The sequence below is a fragment of the Falco naumanni genome, chromosome 4 (assembly GCF_017639655.2).
Source record: "Falco naumanni isolate bFalNau1 chromosome 4, bFalNau1.pat, whole genome shotgun sequence".
In the NCBI taxonomy this organism is placed as follows: Eukaryota; Metazoa; Chordata; class Aves; order Falconiformes; family Falconidae; genus Falco; species Falco naumanni.
The window spans coordinates 15846877-15870880 of record NC_054057.1 but is presented as its reverse complement, the minus strand read 5'-3'; the positions used below and the strand labels follow the sequence as shown (position 1 = coordinate 15870880).

At 41.9% G+C, this 24004-nt stretch overlaps 1 long non-coding RNA gene across 1 annotated transcript; it reads right to left on the bottom strand.

Moving 5' to 3' along the window:
- Window positions 1–10435: 10435 nt before the first annotated feature.
- On the bottom strand, window positions 10436–23405 carry LOC121087723. Its single transcript, XR_005827712.1, has 2 exons — window positions 14349–23405; window positions 10436–12736 (listed from the first exon to the last, which is right to left on the bottom strand). It is a non-coding gene; the product is annotated as an uncharacterized LOC121087723 (long non-coding RNA).
- Window positions 23406–24004: the final 599 nt, after the last annotated feature.

Here is a 24004-nt window from a genome sequence, read left to right as displayed (position 1 = left end):
GTGGATGGTCCCAGCATACATGAAAGCTGCTCTCCAGCTTTGTTAAAGATGCCAGAGGAGAAAAGATGCAATAGGCTTTTGCCTATTTTTCCATTTATAGTTTATAATTTTTAAGATTAGACATATTTATAGATTTCCTTTTTCTTTTACTTGCTTTGGAAGCTTGGGTTTTATCACTTCTGCTCCCCAAAATACCAGGACTGAGGACAATAAATACTGAGGACACCAGAGAACTGGCAGGATTATAATGTCACAGGGACACTTGTAAGGAAGTGCAAGTAAACACAGGAACAGGGATTTCTTAGTCAGAGTGTTTATAGCTTGCTGCTTGTTTTGGTTTTGTCATTACCTGTGTAACTCAAATGCCTTGCAGGAGAATGGCAAAACGACTTCGGCCGGGTCCACCCAGCAGAGCCCTGTTGACTCAGCAGTGTCCGTTGGGGACATGAAATTGGTCAGAAAGCCAACCTCCATCCCTGCCTGATGTGCTGGGGCCAGACACGCTGCCAGGGCTGTGCTTTACCGGCTCAACTTGTTTCACTCACACACGGGTCCAGAAGCGCACTGCTGCTGAAAGCATATGCCCTGCCAGTGCAGCCCTGCCCATGTATGCCTGGCCCTTCAGAACAGGTGAGAAAGCTCTAAATCCAGAAGCATTCCTCCAGGAGGGATTCTAGACAAAACAGAGAAACAGGAAACGCAACCAGCCCAGGGTCTAACAACTTGTGTATTCCTAATACAATATCAAATGGAGCTAAGAAAGCCCAACAGCCGTCTCTTGGGCTTGTTCGTTGTGAAGAACCAAAGGTCACAGGCTCACTTTTCTTCTGTGGGTTGCCTTTGAAGCACGAGTGTCACCAGTGCACCGCAGGGCCCCATGTAGAAGGTCCCATTTGATCTGAGTCCGTAGGTGGTTAGCTCTTTTTGGCATCTCTGGTTATCACCTTTGTATTACAAGGCCAGTTGCGATCTGACTGATCTGTTAAACAAATTAGATTCATCCCTCTGGCTCTGTTAAAACTCAAGTGTAGCCCTCAGTTGGGTAAAGCACAGACACTCCAGCTTTATTTATATTAATATAATTATAGATAGACCAATATTGAAATGGCCAGCTTGCACTGTAGGCAAAATAAACAAATGTTTCTTTGGTGATCAGTGCATCATGGTTTTTTTAATTATAGCCTGTATGCTAACTCTAGACCATACCTAGAAAACGTGGCAGCCTCTGTTCTCATAGACAGTAAATGTTGCTCATTCTCCAATATATCCAAGCGAGACAGTCTACAAAGTATGAAATTATTTTATACACTAGGTATGAAAGTATTTCATACACCAGGTATTAAATCTCAGTCCCACAAAAATCATTGGCAAAATTGCCACTAACCAGCAGAGACAGCACTTCAGTCTGGGAGGGTATGTGTGCGTATGCATTGAACAAATGTAAGAAGCCTAAGGAAAGAAAAAGAAATGCTAGGAATGTACAGGCGATTACAAAATCTGCCATCTATGATGAGTGCTGGGCAGCCACACGTGTCCTGCATCTGGTTCTCCAAATTAGTCCCAAACATGGCTGCAGCATCACTTATAAAAAGATCCCAATTCAATGGAGTCTTATAGAGCTGTTATTAAATACTGTTTACTAAGCACAGCTGTGCTTAATTTCTGCCTATATAGTCCTTGGTTTCATCAGAGATTTTGAAGATGTTCCTATTATCACCACAATTCTGGAAACAAAACTTGCATGAGAAAACAAAGATGCAGACCTCCCCCTCCATCTACTTTTCCAGCCAGGCGAGCGGCTACACTGCCAGCAGAATAACACCAAAACCCTGGTTTTATGCAGAAGAGCTGGTGTGAACATCTTTGGTTTGCCTCCAGAGGGGATAACAGTCTTCTTGGGATTTGGGCCTGATTGTTCGCTGTTTTCTCAAAAAGAGGTCCCCCAGGGCTCTGGCAGAGTTTGGTTTGTAACTTCTGAGGCTCTGCATCTGGAGATCTGCCAGGCCTCTGCCTTTGGGTGGTACACGCTCCCATTTAATAGGAATCTGCCGCCCCCGCCCCACACAGGCACACAGTTTCAGGCAGGAGGTACTACTTTTTCTGGGAAAATGACTGCTACACAGGCACATAACAGTTGCACATGAACAGTCACGCAGCTGTGGGATGCATCAGATCTATCGGGCGTGCAGCAGATGGTTGGACGCCTCTCGCACAGCAAAACCTCTGCATCCAATTGCTCACATACGGGGTGGCTCTGTACCTCAAGTTCAGTGAGTTCATCTGGGCCTGGTGTGCCTGGAGCTGGTGAAACAGCTAACCCTCCAAATCACTGCACAGCACTCTGTCATTGTCACCAGGCTTCCCGCACACTTGGCATGATGACTCAATTAAACAAAGATTTTCAGTCTGTTGCCTGGTGTTTCATTGGCTCAAGTTCACTTAAGCAGACATCTCCAGAAGGTCAGCTCAGGAAGGTAATGAAAATTGAGCCAGAACAAAGTGTGCTTGCTTAGGGCACTTTTGCCAATGTGACAGAAATGTGCATGGGGCAACTTCACCCCTGCCCGATTCAGGTATTTGCACGAAATGGAGAAACGTCAAGGAAGCCTTCGGATAATTGCAGAGTTTATGGTTAAAAAAAAAAAAGCAAGAAATAAGTTCCTAATCTAATAAACCTATATCAATATTTAGCCATTAAATTGCATGCTGTGATTTTGCATTCAAAGGAATGCCAATTGTTTTCTTCTTGAAGTTTGTGTTGGCTAAAGGAAGGCAAACTCATTTTATCATTTTAACTGACTTGTGTTATTGGGGAAACTAGAATATTTCAGTACTTCAGTACTTAGAAATTTAACTTTATAGACAATAGTTAGAATGAAGATCAGTTACAGACTTACAAATAGTCTTTCTGGAGATACACACACTTCTCTTTGCCTGGTATACTTCTGATCTTTATTTACCATGCAGCCAGAAAAATCATTTGGCTTGCTGAAAAAGCGTAGACAGCACTAAACTTACTCAGCAGCTGCTTCTCTGGCTACAGTACTATAGCACTGATGCTGAAAGAGGCAGTGGTTAGTGTAGTCAGGAAAGAAAGCCCCTCTAAATCCAAAGTGATGAGCTGAATTTTTTTCTTTCTCTTTCATTCATCCCAAAGGGAAACCTAAGGTTTCATGAGAGCTATGGTGTGGATATAAAATAGCTTGCCCTCTTCTCCATGTGCAGGAAGCTTTATCCTGTCCCTATAACGTTATGGTCTATCCCTAGGTAATCACTTAGCCCAGACTCCAGGGGTGGACAAACAGAACCACCACAACATCAAGGAACATGCCAGGGAGTCAGTCCAAAGCCTCTGAGCTGAACACCCCAATATTTCCAAACACCAGGGCTATAAACTATGTGGCTCATGCCCCTACTATATATACATGTATAGCTATTTTCTGTTACAGCTAGCTTCCATGTCTTTTAATAATTAAGGCGTTCCTGAAGTTCCTTGAAGGGCAACTGATTGTCACAGAAGTTATTTTTAATGCATTCTTTTTGTATGTACCTGTCCCCAGGTAACTCCAGGACCCCATCCACATTGCCAACCATCGTATTTTCAAAATTAAGTCTTTTCTCATGAACACTGCATAAGGACAAAACCAATCTGCCTTCCATCAGACTGTGTGGATAGAACTGAGGCTGTAGAATGATGCCAAACCACACATTTGTGGAAACATTTGAGCATTTTCTTAGCTCCCTTGGACTGTCCTGAAATTCAAACATGTGCTTAAAATACTTTGCACTGTTGCATTCTTTGAGGTCAAAGTATTAATGCGGAAAGAGGCCAGAGAGCAGTACTAATCTAACAGGTCTTATATACTACACTAAAAAAGCTGGTAGATCACAAAGCCCTTCACTGATACGATTTAACTAATGAACCAAATCTTGGTCTCCTAATTTTGTCAGTTGACATTTTGAGCAATTCATGGTCTCAAGATACTGATGAGAAAAAATGAAGAATACAGCTGATAAGATTCAGGGCCTTGGGTCTGAAGGCCCTGCAAGCAAGATGTTAGACCCCAATGACTGAAATGGACTGAAAGGTGGACCTGTGCAAGCTCCACTTCCCCTGATCAGATCTGAAACTGATGCAGGAGTCACTGCCTTATAGCATTGTACCAATGTCAGTAGGCAGCAACTTTAAATATAGTAGGGCTCTCATTCACATTCGTTGAGTAAATGTTATTACTGCCTTCCAGCTGTTTGTTACCACCTGTCTACTGGGCTACGATCTCCTGACAACAAAGTCGACAGGAGGGAACTGGTGTCTAAGCCTCAGCCGTAATTTAGACACCACACAGTCTAGCACTGTTGCGTGAACCCTCCCTTCTCGGTGGCTTGAACTAAATACACAGTGAGGTACAACTTGGAGTGGTTGAGGGGCAGGTGCATGCTCCCCACTATTACTTCTGTCCCAGAGGGGTAATTGTCTAATGGCAGAGTCCCCTGCTCATCTAGGGGAGAAAAATATACGTTAAAGACAAATGAAAAAGTTCATAGTATTTTACATCCAGACACTGCAACTTGCCAACAAATAAAAGTGTGATGTGGGCTTTACAGCAGCGCTCAGCAGGGAACCCCCTACTCTTCCTCGCTGGGTACCCAGCCCAGCCCATGCCAATGGGACAAGCTCCGTGGGCTCCCAGTAGAGCTCTGCTACAAGCCACAGCACAGCCACTGAAGGCACGGCCACAGCTGCACCAGCAGTGGAGACTGCACCCAGAGGCTGCTGTCCCTGTTCTGCAGCATCCCACTCCCCACCACGGTTTTACCCCAAATCACTCCAGTCCAGATGTGTCGGTTCCTCTCCTCTGTCAGACCCTTCTCCCATGTGCTCCCATACATGATGTCGACAGTAGCACTCCCCTGTGTTTCCAAGCACCAGGCCTGTTTTTCAAGGAGACTTTTGCCAACTGCTTTAAATAAATGGAAACTCAGGCCACTTGCTCCATGCTTTTGGATGCTGCCATACCTTTTGGAGCCATCACTACAGAATGGCACAGAGTACTTTTATTATGGAACTCACATTTGGATTTTAAATGTTCTTTCCATTTCCCTAGATCAAGCTCAGATTTTTATTTTATTATTACAGTTTGATTACTGCAAAATATTTTTTATAATTGCTGTAATTATTACTTCGCTCTATTGGTTATTTGGTTCATCACTACTTGGAAACTTCTGTGTTAGATCTGGTCTGGATAAATATCAAAAGATTTGGATATTTTTCCAAAAGTTTTGAATATGCAAAATTGTCTATATTCCTGGAAAGGAATGGAAGTTAGCATATGAAAGAGGAAGAATCAGACAAAGTAGGGCAAATTAGAGGACAGACTCTAGTACCTCCCATCTCTGAGAATTTCCTTGAACCTGAGACACAGCATCCTAGTAAGTCTGTTTCTGCATAGCTTGTATTAACGTAGTGTTTGTGTTGTATCATTACCCTTTATTACTGGGCTTTCTGTAATGGTCAGTGTTATGTATCTCAAGCCATGTGAGCTAATTAAGTCAGGAACTGCAATTTTTGGAGTGATATAACAGATTATTCCCATGTATTTCACCATCGCAGACTCTGGCTGTACTTAGAGAAAAAGGAAATTCATTTTTGAAACTGGGTCTAGTTTAAGTCTTCACCCAGATATCCATGCTAGGTCTCCTCTTCAGAAAGAATTGGGGGAGGGGGAAGCCCTTTGTTGGGAATCTTAGAATAAAATACCTGTGGATGGTCAACTCTTTTCAGAACAGTCTCATTTAACTCCCTGGGAAGAAAGGTAACTGACAGTGCTGAAAGTGCTGTAGACAATGGCCAAACACGTGTCCCGCCACGGCTGTGCCTCCATCACCTCTGTGGTGGTCCCTGACACAGTTGCACAGGGCGCCTACCCAGGGCAGCTGTGGTGAGGGAGCAGCTCTTCCCTTACCACCCCACTTGGGCCTGACTTGGACTTGGGTTGGTTTTGCTCTTGCCATGGTCACACCAGGTCCAGCCAAACACAAGGCTGTCATAGCAGACTAGACCCCAGCAGAGCACTTGGCTGAGGACATGGGGATGCCCCATGAAATGCTCAAGATGCTTGAGGCAAAGAAAACTTAAGTCTGAGGGTATTCCTACATGTTTAGTCTTGAGTTTGTGTAAGGATGGGGGTGTGAGATGAGCTGGACCAACAAAAAAAGGTAGGTTTGCTTTCAACAATGAAAACTCTTACAGTCAAATCTCCCTGTCTGTCAGGGGAATACTGACTTTAGCAACAGCTGAAGAAGGAAGGGACATGCCTCCATGCCATGGAGACAGAGCAGAGCTCCAGACATCCCCCGTTACAGTTGCTGAAGTCACACAGAGTGGTTTTGAGAAAATTTATTCCCCATTCTGACTGCTCACTATGGCTGTTAAAGAACATTTGGATTTGAATTGACTTTGAAGAAATGTTTTTGGATGCATTCAGATTTTGAATCAGTTTTGCCTTCTGTAAAAGAAAAAGGCCCATGAAGGATGGCAATTTAAAATAATTTCACACAAAAGCACACTCTTCAGGGAATAAGCTTGCACCAAAAATTTACCAAGATCTAGCATAACGTAAGTGTAACTATCCAATTTCCTTGTAAATTCTGGATTTATTTTAGTTATTTCTACATAGGAATTCCAATTAACAGTGCCATCCACTAAAGTACAAATGTTTCTTTCACAAAATGCTCAAGGTGAAGTAATATCAATTGACCATTTCAAATATCCATAGCTTTTCTAGCTTTCTGACACACAAACACACATCTGATTCTTAATGCTGAGGAATGCTCCAGACCAGGTGATGTGTGCACGGAGATTATAAACAGTCACGGTGTGGTTTGCTTGCTGACACACAGTTAATTCAGCTGTCTCTTTCAAGTGAATTTACATCCTTCCATCTTCATCTAATGTCTTTGCACAGGGACTTAGGACATGTATCAGTTTGCTTCAGTGAGAAAAGGCAATCCTATCCAACGAATTAATCTGAAGTATAAGAAATTTTGGTGCAAGGAACATCTCTTACCTTCTAAAAATGGAGCTAAAATGTGGATTATTTGTGTTTCAATATATCCAGGCAAAGCAGCAAACTGTTCAACTTCACAAGGGCAACTTTAATGAATTTTCCCTCTAGGTACAAATGAGTGGAGAATTTTTCCCTGTGTGACAGACACTTTCTTTTTCTGTGGTACTTTTATAACCGAGAACATCTGTGTACCTTAATTCAACTTTTGCAAGAATTGGACAAAATTGCTTCACCCATTAGAGAATGTATAATTCAATTGGATACATTTTTCAGCTTACATCAGTGGTAAATTCAGTTTAAAATACTTTACATATAGCATAGCCAAATATAGCATCCCAAATTCAGAATGAATTGTAATTACCAGACTACAGTTTTCTCCCAGTCAGTCCTACACCCATCCTAAAGAGTACTCCCATACTTGTTTTCCTTGAGACTTAATTATTGTACACCCTAAATGTGGCATCTTCTCATTCTTATTTGGCTATGAATAAAGGAGTAAAGGATCTCTTCTCTGGATTATTAAGAAGAAGATTTTCAATTTCTAAGCTGCAAATATTTGTGAAAATATTTGATCTGAAATAACATGTACATTAAGCTGTAATGAACAAAATTGCCATTATTTCTACTGCTGATGGCAGAGGGATGGAACTTAAATTCAGACATGCTGGTAATTGTCAATTCCTTCCTCCCCCATGAAAATCAATGAAAATTAAATCCATAACTCATGATCCACGTTTAGATTTGTGCTTAATAGCTGATGACATGATATAACCTATGGGAAGAAAATAACAGAAGGGCTCTCAACTTGAAGAAACTCAAGCCTAGACATCTAGGGAAAATAATCCAAAACTCAGTTATTCCTCAGAAGGGAAAATGAGGAAAGTAGTGCTGAAAGAAGCCTGAGGGTGATAGTAGAGAGTGCATTAAATGTGACTGAGCAAAAAAAGAGAAAGGGAAATTTTTGGCTGCAGATTCAAAGACATCACCTCCTGGAAAAGGGAAGAAAAGATTCCACTCCATATGGCTTTGGTGTGACCACACTAGGAATACTAAATTCACTCCTGGGTACCTTATTAGCATCTAAAAGGGCAGGTTCAGTGGAGATCAACAATAGTGTCTAAGGGGTTGTCTGGGCTGACTTTTAAGGCAAGATTAAAATAGTTTAGGGGTGGATTGGGGCACATTTTATTCCTGTGGAGTAGCACTTTAATTCTTATTCCATCCTTTACCCCTACATTTTAACAGGCCTACTTACTAAGCAAAATATTATGGGCAAGTGTGTAAAAAGTCTGACCATAAAGATATATGTATCGACTGAGCAATGACCAAGGGAAGTTCCAATAGACATCTATGTATGTCAGAAGGGTTATTAACACCAGTGGGCATAACTGATAACAGGATGATATTTTTAAAGGCAGAAATATAAAAGAAAATCAAAACTTATTGACAGGTCTGTTAGGGTATTGATTACTCTTATAAATGAATTGATGCACCTCTTGATACATTTAAAACTACGCTTGCAGAACACTAGCGACTGTACTCAAGAGAGCAATCCTGCACTGGACAGATGACGGACTAGATGGCTTAGTGGGTCTCTCTTATTTCTACTTGCACTGACTTAGAAACTTTAATGAGAGACAGGGAGTTACAAGACAACCTGGTAATAAATATGCACCACTGTCTAATGTATTTTTTGGCCACAGCCCAGAAAATTCCTGAAATATACCTCAGGGCCTCATAATGACTCCAGTGCTAAATATCTTACAGTCCCACCTCTGCCTGGCTGGGGCAGTGAAACATTACACACTGTAAACAAGAAATCATTCAGCAATCCTGAGCTGCAGCCTCTGATGGTAGCATTAGGGAGACTCTGGATCTGCTGGGAATACTGTTTAGAACAGCTTTTTGCTAAGTTTAAGCCTACTAAAACCTCCCTGGGAGTGTTGCTTTCACAGTTCCTCTGCCATGCCTTCTTCAAGTAGCATGTTCCCCTTCCTCCTTGCCCTGGTCCAGGGCTCCCATCAGGAGGTGGATCATCACCACCTCAGTCAGGAAAAAAGTTCAGATCTGCCATCCTTTGATACTGCAGTCATTCAGGAGCAACAGTAGGTATTGGCCAAGCAGGGCTCCTGCACTGACTCCCCACAGTCCGATTGCACCCCATCTTGGGATGCTCATCGCATCCCCCCCGGGATGCCCTCTCTCTTCTCCAGTGCTCAAGGCTTTGTTAGCACTTTCTGTGTTTTGGCAGATTGGTTTATTTTCCCTTCATAGGTCATTAAATCTGTATTGATTCCAAGCAATTGGATCTCCACACTGTGCAGACTTTGTTATAAATTACTGATAGGGGATGTGAGTTGGTTTGGCTCCTCATTCTGTGTATTTAGCAGTTTTGGGTGTACCTTTCTCCTGTTATTCTTGTTGCAGTCCCCACACAATGAGAGCAGTAATCCTGCTTTTCTCCAGAGCTGAGCATAGGTAATTTCCTTAGCCTGGGCTCCCGAGGAGATGCCATTTCATATTTACTCATTCTCCCTCCTTTCAGTGCAAATTTACTCTCCTCTCTCCCCTTGCCCTGCAAAAACACATCCATATTAAATTACCACCTTCCAAAAATAGGGTAGGAAAAAAAGGCGATAGATCCTCTTGCTTACTTTTTAACCACTTTAAGGCAACATGATAGTGTCTCTCAGCCGTGAAATTACCTATACTAGGAAACTTTGCTTCCCTAAAGAAGGAGGTCCTCTCTGTGAAATGTAAACAGTGCAGTGAGCTTTTTTTTTTGTTTTTCACAGCCCCTTCTGTAGCAGATATGCTGCCACTGCAGCCTTTTAGCCACTTGGGAAGCACCAGCCCTGGACAGAATCAGGCTTAACAGCCAGCATCCTTCAGGGCTTACTGCTGTGTGGAAGGATCTAAACTGAGATCTGCACAAGTTTGGGTCAAGTTTGGGTCCACCAGCCTGCAGCCATCTCACCAGAAGAGTTTCCATGCTCTGTTTCTCTTTCAGGGACACCTGCAAGTGTTTGAGTTTCTTGTTGCCAAACACAGATTTAGTATCAAAGATGGTAACAAGTTTCCCAGTATTCATCCTTAACTATTTCTGTCATGTGTTCTCTCCCTTTCATCATCTTCCCAATATAAAATAATCTTACTGTTTATTTTTAAAAACTTAAGAACAGACAAGTTTATTTACAAACAGTAATGAAGAAAACTGTTTTCCTCAACAATGTACATTTCTGCCATATTAATTTACCACTCTCTCATATTCTTCTTACCCCAACTCACCACAGTTTACATGATGGTAGCAAACACTGCAGAGAGAAAACAGGATAAGCATGGAGAAAAAGAATGAGCAAGAGACAAAGCAAAACCCCTGGAACTTTATTATGAGATATTTAATAAAGTAAGGGCTGTGGGAAGATAAACATAGTGCAGTGATTCCAGGCAAAAAAGTAGACTTTCCTTTCAAAAGCAACCGCAGTCAAACCAAAGACAGCCAGGAATTTCTGTAGCAGGAATCCCGGCATCTCTGAAGATCTCTGTAGATACAGTAATACAGAGAATCAGGAGGAGATGGAAGAATAAAATTTAAATTAACAGTGACTCTTCAGAGCTTGAAGACCCACAGCAGAAGGCAGAGGTGAGCTTCCAAGCTGGTCCGTTGACCAGGGAAGGAGGTACAGTTGCCATTTTGCAGGCAGCAATATATCTCTTGTTATCTTGGATATTAGACTCTTCCATAGAGACATTGTTGCCCAGTGCAATGGGCTGTTGTTGAAAAAGAGAGAGCTCTCCCCTGGAGCTCCCTGGCACCTGATCACCCTTTCACAGAGGTCCACTGGGAATTTTCATTACCATTTGGACAGAAACCAAAATTATGCAGACCGGACCTTAGTTAAACATTGTGTTAAAGTAGGCACATTGGCATCATCCTGTGACAAACGTTACGTCACCCTTCTAACTAGTAATGTTTCTAATGTATGTATTTCACTAGGCAACACACTGATAGAGTTTTTGACCTTTTAAAGTCACAGGAAGTATTTACCAGCTTTGCTTTCTGAGAGCACAACAGAGGCAGTCAGCCTCATGAACGTGAGATGGGAAAGGTTCACATTCACCTCTAGTGGTATTCTGTGTATCTGTTATAGACACATACATACACACACATAAATACCTATATACAGAAAATTACACACAGAGGGCTGCTGTAGAGAGGGACTGTACATACATATAAAATTATGATAAGTGCTGGTTTCTCACACCCATCCTCAGTGTGTGCAACTGCCAGAAACTAGACATGATGTTCCAGACTGGAATGATGCAAGGAAGAAATATATTGCATTTATGGAAATCATTCATTTTCCTTGTCTGGGAACCTCTTGAATATAAATAATATTTTCATTTATAAATTTCAAAGTGCTGTCCTAAGAATGGGTAAGAATCATTATCTTCATTTGACAGTTGGAGAAACAAAGAGCAGACTGTTTTAAGCAGCAGTCTAAGGTCACATGGAGTAAATGAAGTCAAACCTCATCTCCTGAGCCTGACTTTCCCTTGAGAGAGCATACCAGAGAGCACGCCACTCACAGCTTCATCAGCTGAAACTCTTCAGTGCATATGCTAATAGTATTAGCAATCCTGAGCCTTCACAGATCAGGACTAAGGTTTCGAATGATCAATGGATTTGTTTTAAATGCATAAGATTAAACCCCCCAAATAAATACAGTTGTGCTTCTTCTATTCTCCTTCTGCAATCTGAGCCTTCGGAGTATGATAAGGTAATGGTTTCCAGGTATTTCCACCACCAAATGACCCAGGCATCTTTCCTTAAAAAGAGGGGGAATGGGAGGGGGGCAGTACTAAACAAACAGCACTAAATAATGTAAATAAAATCTGGAGAGTTGACGAAAAAATGCAGAGACTATACCTATTTCTGGCACACACTGAAGACTAGTCTCTTCATAAAATGATCTCCCCACCCTACCCCAAAAGAAGATCTTACTTTTAGAGCCACAGCAGTTCCCAGCGATGATTCCTGAGACTGGTAAACATCCATCATGGCCTTGGTTTGGGTCCTCCAGACCTTTTTGAAGGCACAGCAGCTTGAGGCTGAGCTCAGATTACACCGTGGGAGTCATGGGTGTTTCTGAGCGGTTGGAACCCAGCAGCTGATGCGGCCACAGCACAACAATTTAGAGCAGGGCATACCCCAGCTTTCTTTTGCAATCAGAACTGTTCTTCCTCTGGTATAAGCCGATTCCTCCTATTCAGGCTGGTAACATGGAGCAAAAGCTGCCATGGCCACATGAAGCAGAGTGCTGGTCCAGCCTGAGCTCACTGCTCCTGCTCACATTTGCTGGTGGGTTAACTCTGTGCCATGAAGCTTTACATCAGATACTGTTCATCTGCACTCTTCTTACCTCCTGCCAGTTGAAATTCACAATGCTGAAGCAGTGGTTTTCAGTTTAGGGCGCTTTTTTTTTCCCTCTTAAGACCTGTCTTTTTCAAATGTCTCCAAATTAGAGAATCGCTAGGGGCACTGATAGTTGTTTTCCTTTTAAGTCAGAGGCACTATTTGCTTTTTCAGTTCCTCAGTTGTTTTATCTCTTATTATGTTGAATCATTTTGAAAGCTATACCTTCCATTTAAAAGTCGTATCCTATTATCTAGGAGGGAATTTGAAAAGGTCGGTGTTAAAAGAAAACACAAGCTAAAACAACCCCAGCACTCAAGCCTTCAACACTAACTAACCCATGCGATATTGAAGGTTAATTAGACTTTAAGAAAATGCGCAGGCAATACATGTGGCGTGCTACTGATAAAATGACATTGCTTATAACAAATTAAATTATACTAGAACCTCACAGAGGCACTAATCACGGGCAAACCACTGAAAAAAAATCATGTTTAGTCAGGCTGGGATCTCTTTAAGTTAATAAACAAAGGAATACAGTGTATTCTAGTGTGTGGCCTTCAACAATTACAGTTCAATTCTACTCAGTCTTGATGCATTTTCATTAATATATGTTTGCATTAATATTTGTGTTTATATATGTTGCAAAAATAAGAGCTCTAGGTATATGACAGCTCTGGAAATATCTGACTGGTCTCTAAAGAGTGTGAATTAGCAGTATATTATTTAATAAACTTTTTTAGAGGGAGTACAAAATATCTCAGTGGTTTCTTCTTGCTCTGCCATGTCTGTTAACATTTAGGTATTGGAACAGACATAGTATGTACTGGGGAGAAGCACATACGGACATTCAAAAATCAGAAATCAGAAATGAAGTAAAACATGCTATCCAGCTTTCATTTCTCTCTAAGTCATAAAATTGCATGCCGGTGCACACTTGCTGGAGTGTGAAAAATAAAGTATATGTTGTTACTGAATCTTATTTTTAGCAGAAAAGATTTGAGTGTGTGCCCTGTATATTATATGGGCACATAATACACTATGGTAATAAATCAATCCATCCGAGCTAAGAACCCAGTTCTTGTTTTTCAGATAACTTGTTGACAGACTGGTAAATGCAACTGCTCAGATTTCTTGATGCTGTAACCCCTGAAAATGTTACAAACACTTTTACAACAGTAAGCCTGAAGATGCAGCACCACGCAGAATCTATATTGCTAACACATGAATGGCCTTTAAATTCTGCAGAGCCTTCGCTCAGCTCCATTATATTCCTCTCAAAGACAGACATGAAATGCATCTGATGCTATCACAGTTTCATTAGCTAAAACTTCACTGGCCATATGTGATATGTCAGGCAGCCCTCACCTTTAGAGGAAGACTTTGCTACTTCTGAGAATTCAGGAATCCAGACAAATAAAAATCCCATGTTTGATAGCACGTGGATATCTCAAGAAGACATTCTTCTTGAGAACATTCTGAGCAGCAAAAGTCATAGATACTTCCAGATACATGATCACAAGGTGAACATGTTTCTGCAAAATGCTTAATTGGAAGGAGCAGGCAACATGGAGTCATCACAAGTTTAATTCAGGCTCGTAAAGATAAAGCATTAAAATGTCTTAAACCAGATAATGCTGGCTTCCATTTCAGTTGATCATTAAACTTATTTCATCTGTTTGGGGTTGCAGCCCTGCCTGACTCCCTCTGAAGAGCATCTGATGCATGAAAGCATCACAGAGGCAGATCTGTCTGTACCATGATTAAACCACACACATAGATACTTGTTTGGACTGTTATGGAAGAAAAAAGTGTGTTTTCTTCCTTTGCATTCCTTCAAAATACATTCCTCTTTTAACCCAAACCTTTGAAAGGGTGTCCTTGTCACCACAAAACTGAAGAAAACACTGGAAGTTGGAGCAATCCTTTAACAGTTTCCAGGGCAGCTTGCATCAGCCTGGAGCAAAGGAGGGTCTGGTAAGCTGTCTTCCGCCTTCTCAACTATTCTTATCTCTAGTTCCGTTTCTAAGGTCGGTAAAAACATACAGAAGTGATTATGCAGGAACTAGCTCTAAGGGATTATGCTATTTGTCAAAGTAGTAACAGTGAATTCAATATGCGTAAATCTCTTCTCCCTGTGCAGTAGAGCTGTGCTCTGGAATACCAGTGGGATATCGATAGGAGTAATTTCCTAGGCAGCTTACCTTTTGGGGGAGTTTGTGGTTGATACAAGAAACCCAGATTTTTTAAGGACGCAAGTTGCACAGGACAGTCCCACGGGCTCTTTCTGCCAACAAAACCAGCTGAGTTACTTTGCATTATTATCAGTGACCTGGAAGAAAATATAAAATCCTTGCTGATAAAGTTGGCAGATGACAGAAAGAAAGCATGAAAGAAAGAGGAGAGATCATTGATGCAGGGTGAGCTGTTAGTAAGCAAACAGCATGTTTTCTAATACACCTCAATAAGAAGTGTGAAGAAGATATCAATGTAGGAGGTCATTATGACAGCTTGGTCATGGTGAATAGCCAGGTGAGTACCAATCCCTGAGAAGATACAGTGGCCAAAAGACCAAGTCTCTAAGAGAAGGCAGGAAAACCTTGGGATACAGAGGCTGCATGTTGTATTTGGCACTGGTTCGTTCAGTGAAGGCCTAAGCCCAATGGTGAATCCCAACAACCCTGCAGCCTCATTTTGTGAAACCAACCTGTCTATTGGATGTGACTCCACTTCTGGGGAACTGCCAGGAAGCAGAAATCTTGGGTCTATACAACTCTTTAGTGGGGATCTAACTTGTATCTATATGGGTGAGCCGTACAGATATGCTGCATTCAGCCATGAGCATCCATGGCATGTGCCTTGGCCTTTGCCAAGGGATCTCCAAGGAGATGAAGGGGCTGCCAGAATGGGGATTCCCAGTGAGGAACACCAGCCTCCTATGCCATGGTGTCCCAGAGGCTGTCATGTAGATGCATGGAGCTGCTCAACAAGCTCAACAGCTTAAGCCCACCACATCAATTTGTCTGTATCTCAGGCACAGTCTAGATGCAGCCACTTTGTCCCATTCTGGTGTCTGTGGTCTAGAAGGGTGCTAATAAGCTGTAAAGCAGAGTAGGTAAGGAAAATTTGCCTTGTACAGCAAATATATCTCTTTATCACAGAGAAAATGAAAGACTGGATTTGATCAGTCTGTAAGAACAGGGCTTCATACTGGGCTGTGTGGTACAGAAGATGGAGGTGCAACACCACCCAGAAGCTGCAAGTTGAAACCGGACAAGTTCAGACTAGACTTTAGAAGTGCTGATGTCTGACTACTAGAAGAACCTCCCAATGGTTTTGCTGGTTTCCCTGGCCCTGGCAATTTTAAAATCAAAACTAGGTTCCTTCTAGAAAAGGGCCAGGTGAGTTAAATACAGCAGTACCTCTGGCCTCCGTAACCCCATGAAGTTCACTCTGAGCTCTCCTTTCTCTTCCCCTATTCCAGAAGATTTGACTAAGTGGGGGCACCCCCACAAGAGCATCAGAGATGCTTTCATGCTGACTTTTCTTCCGAACTGGATGTTTCAGAGGACAGGCTGGGCTAGGTGAAGTGCCAAAAGAATTCACCTCCCATGTGATACTACATTGCTGACATGATAAGGACTCAATGCAGGCCTGAATGGAGAAATCAAGCCAGCTCTCTTCCGTCATACAGACCAGGGATAAATCTGGCACTTCCCACTTGAACAGAGATTTGTCTCTTGCAAATCTTGTTTGGAGGAGAGCCAGAGGGTAAAGATGCAGCTATGTGAGAGCCCCTCTAGAATGGGAAGTGGTGTTTGGGGATGTGGATCTAACAGAGGCTCAGCTAATAAAATCAGCTGAGGATATTGGTGTACATTGGAACTTGGTTGTCCATATAAGAGGCTATAAATAGGCTTCTGGAAAGCCTGAAAGCTCACACAATCATTGCTTGTCATTTTAAAATGTTAATGTGGATTTCAAGCTCATGAAAGACATGGGATTGTTGGTGAAGACTTGTCTAGCCACACACAGGATCAGCAAGAAATTCAGGTTCTTCCATCCCACTCAGCCTTGCCATGGAAGAAAGACCAGCTACTGGTAAGTTTTGGTCTTCATGAACAATTTAGCCCCCGGGGCCCTCTGATGGCCTATGCCAGCTCTGGTGCCTGCTTTGTGATACAGATATGTTACCTAGAAACCAGACTGGTACCAACCACTTCTTTCTTTTTTTCTCATTCTGCTCCTTATTGTTTAGAAATAAAAAAAGAAGAAGCTGTAGCACCACGAGAAAAAGAATAGAGATTGTCTAATGCTCACAGGGACATTTACTGGATCCCCTACCATGCCTCTAGTTATCGTATCTTACCAGAACAGCTCAAAATGGATACTTTGGCAAAACACAGCTCTTCAACAGTGCCCTTAATGCATCAGATCATGAGATCATGACTTTAGGGCTGATGGTTTCTAAAGAATTTGTCTTGTGTATTCTTGACTCCTATCAGGTCCATCCACCATTTGGTGCCCCCTCCCAGCAGCACGCACCTACAGCCCAAATGGTTACCTCCTGGCTATTCACAGATTCTGCTTCTTACTGTGAAATTTGTTCACATTAATTCCAGGGGGGAGGAAAAATCAAGTTGTTTGGGGAAATATTTTTTATTTTATCTCTTGCTTTAGCTTTTACCATTAGAAACCAACATAAGTTGGTTTCTGGGCTGGATGAGTCAGATGGAGCTGATAACCATTAGCGCTGCATTAGAACACTGCATTAAAAAAATAAAATAAAATACCTCTTGTAAACATCTGATTTAAAAAAAAACCCAGCAAAACAACAAAACACTAATCGGTTAGAAGCTGACAGAAATTATTAGCAATAAGCTCTTTTGCATAGAAATAGCCTTATTACCGTGCATTTGCAGCAGCTGGCATGAGCCTGGCATGGTGCCAGCAAAATGTGTCCTGCAAACATCATCTTTCCACCTGATCCTCAGAAAAACACCAGCAAGACAGGGTTGTATTCTCTTCTCAATCTCTGCATAATACACTCACATTGGCCCCTGGAGGAGTTCTGTGCATGTGCATGTGTGTGAAGAGTATGGTCCAAAAAGGAAAAAAAAGTCACTTTTGTATTTTCAGCTGGCAAACCTGTGAGCAAGGACTGTGGACTACTTTTAAAAGACAGAGGTAGAAGAGGAGGGGGATGTGTTTTGCTACATCATTGAAAGCTAGGAAGGAAAGGAAAGAATAAATTAATCACAAATCACAGCCACATGAAGATCTTAGGTCAAATCAGATTTGTTAGAGAGTGTGGTGTTTTTTCTTTTTTTCAAATCAGCAGAAAATTACCCTCTGCACGATGCATGGCATAGTCTTCATCTCCTGGGTCTGCCCACACTTGGATCTCAAAGTACATTTGCGGTTTGCTGAGATCTTGTGTTGTTTGCTTGCTTTTTTTGGCCAACAACTTTTCCGTGTGATTACACTCTAAAAGTTTGCCATAGATTACACGGTCCATAACCAGGTTACAAGGAGAGAACATAGGTCTGCATTTAGGAAACCATCCTTAATCCCAATAGGAACAGCTTCAAACATTTAGCCTAAAACTTTTTCATTATTGACTTTGTTAAATGTAGGGACTGATCCTGCAAATGTCAGGGATGTTCACTCTGCTGGGGGACAAAAATGCTCATAATTAAAATTAAAACTGAAGCAGAAGAACCCGAAACACTTTGCAGGATTGTGCTTCAGGTATGAAAAGTGCATGTTAACAACTTGGTGTTGTAACACCAATCCAGTGATTGTTGCATTTATTCTAAAGGGCCAAATTATGTAAGATTTTGTCAACTCTTCAGTTTAATGAGGGTGAAGAATACAGACTATAAAAGAGGTGAATGAAATGGCTTGTAAGGCTTTATGGGTAACACAAAAATCACTATTGAAACAATGATCTCCTTACAGTTGAAAACATCGACCTTTGCTGAAGAAATTCCAGAAGTCTTGAACACATGTGCTTGGTGCTTAGTCCAATTTCAAGTCAATCAAAGGAAGCAAAATACAAAGGGAAAGGTCATATTGACTTAGTATAACAATCTTAATGAATCTTGGCCCTCTGTTTTGCATTTCCAGCGGAAACATGAACTCAGTGGCTCATTCCCTTCCTCTCTGTGCTGCTTCCAAACACATGGGTAGAGGGAAAAAGCTTTTGCTCGGCTCGATCCCCAAATAGCACTGTGCCTCTGTTTAAATAGAGCCTGAAAATCAGCCTTTTTATTTTTAGAAACAGAATTTACTAAAAGGAATTGCTGTTGACAAGAAAAACCACTCATATTTGAATATGAAACATTTCCAGCACTTTAAGTGTGAAAGGAAAGGTAAGCAATTTGGGACTCACAATCAATAAGGAAGAGAGCATGAAGGATTTCTGGACAGGAAATATTTCTTTGCCTCCCAAAAGCATTTGTCCTGTGCAAAACCAGGGTATTTTTTGACACAGCTGTAGCTTATAGGTGTACAAGTCATGGGCCAGCACCCGGCTGTATAAGGTACTGTACAAATGCAGAACAGAAAGACAAATCTAAGATGAGAGCTCATTGATGGATGCAGACAGACAGCTGGGGGAGTACGAGGAAACAGGATATTACAGTATTTGAGTCCCCAGTTCAGATAAACAGTGAAAGGCACAATGATAAAAATTCTTTGTATTTTTTAAAAGCTTCTGCTCCCTCTGTCAGCCCAAACCCTGTCATCACCCAAGCCTAAATTAAATAAATCAGCCTCGTAATAACAACTGAGCAGCACTGGCAGCCAGGGACGGAAGTCTAGTGAAAGACAAATGGTTAAAGTTTACTAAGTAGTTACAAACCACCAAAACCAGGTCTTAAAATGTGAATGTCAGGCAAGCCTTTAATAACAGGTAATAGTACCAGCCCCACCTATAATTTTGGTACTCGTCTCCCCACCCTCTGAATGTCACTTGTTTCCATCAATTGCAGGCTTTTCAGAGCACCGACAGTGTCTTGGCAATGTCTGCATGCTACCTTACAAAAACGGGGTGACGTTTTTTATCCGAGCTTCTGAGGAGCTGCTGCAATATACATATTAAATAATAACAGCACAAATAATAGCAATAATAAGGAAACAGGAGGTTCAGCTCTGCCCAGATCTAGCTACGCTGATGCTGTCGTATCCCCGGTACAGTTCGAGGCACCCTTGAAAGACTGTGTGTAGATATATTGAAAGGAATACATTTACCATACATCACATAGTCCCCATTAGGAGATTTTTATGATCACATTACTATATGCTTTGTCTTCAAACGGAGACTTCGCTGGCTTTTACACCCATAAGCAAGAAAAAATACTTGCCACACTCATTATCAGTCTCTTGGTTCAGATTTTCTCTCTGATGTACAGCTGCTTCATTTTGGTTCTCAGTTCCAACAAGATGTATTATTGTCACCTTTTCTGTAACAATTTCCTTATATTCCTGATACTAGACGACAGTCAAGGATATTACTATGAGCCTCAGACCTGTATGTACTTAGAAATGTTTTAGATGTGTAAAGATGGTTATTTTTGTTTAGTCGTTATTTTACATATTTACTACCCTTTGGGCCAAAGGATTTTTTGAAAATTATATCAGTGCTTACTAACCAGCCTCATATGCTCTGTTTCAAACCATTTACTCTGACTGTTTAGGGGGGCTCAATGGCTGTACAAATCATACAGAAACTTTTACACTTGCTAATTTGAAATGGGGTGCTTTTATAAATATCTGATTTAATACACAAGAAAGAATAAAAAATAATAAATGTATGGGATTAATTTTGAAATAAATAAGGGTTTGTGAAACAAATTAGAGAAGATTTTGAGAGACTTAGTGCCTCAGTGAACAAGCTCCTGTGTGCTTGTAATAATATAACCCACAAATCACAGTAAACCAAGCATGGTGCTTTGATTTGTGAAAATATGCAAGAATATCCTTTTAACTATCTGACCAGCTCTATACCAAGCCCTCACACTATCAAAAGGTCAGAATCCAAAAGGGTTAAGTATTGACTGACAAGAGGATGAAAGGAAAAGCAACAGAATGTAGGTGTATAAAGGTCTTGAGGGACATTCCTAAAAGTCAGTATAGTTTTTACACTTCTTGCACAGGAGTAGATATGAATTTCAAATAATGAATAGATTTGAATCATCTGTACTTACAAAAAATGTGAAACTCATATTTAACTGTGTCCAAGCCAAAAGCTTTTCTTTTCTTGTTGTTCAAGCCTTCATTAATTTGAAAATTAATGCCAAAAATTAATTATTTTTACTCTTTCTCAGCCATCTTCACCTGTTCAGAAAAGTATCCCCTCTCCCATCTTTGACCCTGTGACTTGTACAGTCACTCACTGAATAATGCAGCCCAAGAGCTTACAAAACAACATACATGCGTGAAGCTTGCTAGTTACTCAGGCATGACAGTATGTTAGAAACAAATGGGTCTGAAAGCAAATAAAACCCTGGGTGCTGGCAGTTTCCAGCACCACAAAGAAAATGCTTTCCATCCTAAACGCAGCGGGTAAATGCAGCGGGTTAGCGAGTTACATGGTCAGGGCATGTGTCCCTGCCCCTCAGCCCGGCTACAGCAGAGCCATCACAGGGACTGTTGCCCTCTTATGGGACTCTCCGGTGAGGGGGCGACTAGAAAAGGCCCTTGGCAATCTGTGCTCCACTCTCCTTTTTTTAGGGGCAGGATGTTTTGGGAAGAGAGGACTTGCTGGCAACCTGATCCTCCCTCCGGTTGCGGTTGCGGAGATCTTCAAAGGAGATGGTGCTGGCAGCTGACGTCCCCCCTTCTCCTGCTGGGTTTTTCCCATTCACACTGCAGATCCCTCCCCCGACAGACCTCCTGATCAGCTCCTTCTTCCTTCCGCAGAACAAGCTCAGCCATACTTGAATCCCTTTGTACCATGCACTGCATCAGGAGACCTCACCACCTTGTTTATGTAGGAGACAGGCTTCACTGTGCAGTGGCATTAACCAGCTTCAAAAAAACAATAATTTGAGAAGTTGAGTGGCTTCTAAAATGGGACCAGGAACCTGATGGTTGAGAAAGGCAATGGCAAAGACAGCAACACTGGGAGGGCAAAGGAAGAAGCTTATGAGAAGGAAATAGCTGCCAATCCAGCCCTCCCACCTGGGGCTTCCCCCAAAACCATAGCAGCTTTGCCTCTGCCCTGTAGTATTTCCCATGCAGCAGGCCCCTGCACAGGGGTGAGTAAATCTCTTGGCAAAGCTGGCAAAGCGCTCTGCCTAATTCTGCTTCTAGAGACTTGGGCGTTCAGGGTTAAGTCCTTCCCCCAAAGACACTTTGCAAGCCATCCCTCTGTGGTGGCGGTAATCTGCTGCAAGGAGAGAGAGCCTGACTTGTCCAGCCCTGCAAGGGGGCAAAAGAGCTTAGAAATTGTGAACCTCTGCCCCAGCCCAAAAACCTCCAGCCGTAAAACACCCGTGCCCTGAGACGTGGCGACAGCCTTTTCTGGACTGGCAAGTGAGCTGGCTGGGGATGGGCTGCGAGGGACCTATCCATAGCAAAGTATTACATGGTGTAAAGTCACTGTTCTCCTACACATGCATTTCTCCTGTGTAGGCCTCGGTCAACTATGGTTCCTCTTCCAGTTTTTCTGCTGAATGCCAAGTTGTTTTGCTTGGCAGACAGCAATTTTCCAAAAGCATCTGCTAGCAGGAGCAAGGGATGGTATGGGGTATTCCATGAACTGCCTGAAGAACCTGAAAACCCGCCCCTGAGTTCTGTCTCAACTCTCCGGTTTTGGTTTGTAATCTCCTGCCCTGTGTGGTGTGGTCCTGATAGCCTGAGCCAGGCAGGTGTTTGGGTACTTCAGCAGCAGGAACCAGTTAGATAGATGAACAAGTTATGAAATGTTGATCTAATTTCCCTACTGAAATCAGCTGCCAGGAAAATATAGACATCCTTTGAGAACATAAATAGCACCTTGCTTCTTAAGAGCATGATACTGAGGGTCTGAGGGACAGAGACTAAAGCACCACTCATTTGTAGCACCACCTTTACTTCAGGAGAAAGGACACACTGGGCTGTAGAAATACCTGCACAGAGGTGTGCGAAAGCACATTTTCACCCTGTGCTTCATATGCAGAAATGCTATACTATTTACTCACTTGGATGATGACTGGGAGACACATTACCATGAACTATTATGGAGATGAATGCCTCAATTTTAGGAATTCATGTCCCAGTTGTTACTCTGAGAAAATAGCTAGGGACATAGGTGGAAGCTGGGCCCAACTAACAACTTAAATCAGACCTTTGGAGTAGATGTGAAGAAGCCACAGAAAACAAAAAAAAAGAGTTTGATACAAAAGCAGCATTAAAACCAAACCCATTTTCACTAGCACAGTATATATATCTTTGCTTAATTGATTATACGTTTTCTTCTTTGGGTAAAAGGGATTTGAGACATGCAAATTCTAGCTTAGAGACAAGTTGTGCAACGTCGCACTCGCTCATGAGTAATCCAATTGACCTCCCCTGGCCAACTCATGTGAACAAGAGCTCATCACCACCACCAAAGGTTGCACAATCGGTGGGGTTTCAGTGCACCTCTCCATCTGCACCACCCTCCCAGACAGCACTGTGTCAGCCCTGCTTCAGCACAGGTGTTTCATCGAGCTTCTCTGACCGCTAGAAACCTACGCTAAAACACAGAAGAAATACGTCCTGTGCAAGGAATTAGTTTGATTAGTTCTCTTAGGATACAGGCTACTTTTTTTTTTTTTTTTTTAGGATCACAGAAAGAACATTTCAAGGTTACACCATGAGAATAATCAATCTTTTAAAACACACAAGTTCTCTAATTACATTTGCAAAGAAAAAAAAAAGCCATGTATGCTGTGGCAATGATAAAGCTAGTAAAGTCAGCACAACTGAGCCCTTAATTTTGCCTTTTCACCAGGTTTCAGACAATTAGGTCTGTGAGCAGCAAAAAAAGGAGCAGGGGGAAAGGAAGCAAAAAGCACATGGTTAATTTTTACATTATGGTGCCCAAATGAAAAGAGACCACTTGGCTTCATTTAACTTCCCATCTTCGTAGTCTGAAGAATGCTGCAACATGCTACTGGTGCATGCCTGTAAGGTAACTAGGCTTCCATAAACACTAAATTTACCAGAAAAAAAACCAATAAAACCCCCTGCTTAGTTCACTGCACATTATACAAGCCAAACTGCAAAGAGATATTTTTTTCTCTGCAATGAAGTAAATGGAAGCACCAACACATACAAATATGCATCTGTTACTAATGAGATGTTTACAGCCCCTGCCTTGCCAATTCCACGTATGTAATACCTCAGTGCGTCGGTACCTATAGAGCTCTGGTTAAGAGACAATAGGTGCAAATTAATGTATAAACAGACATTATCTCTTCAAGCCTGGACATGACTTGGAGCTTCTTTAAATATTTTTAAATGCCACAGCTTTCTACTAAGGTTTTAAAAT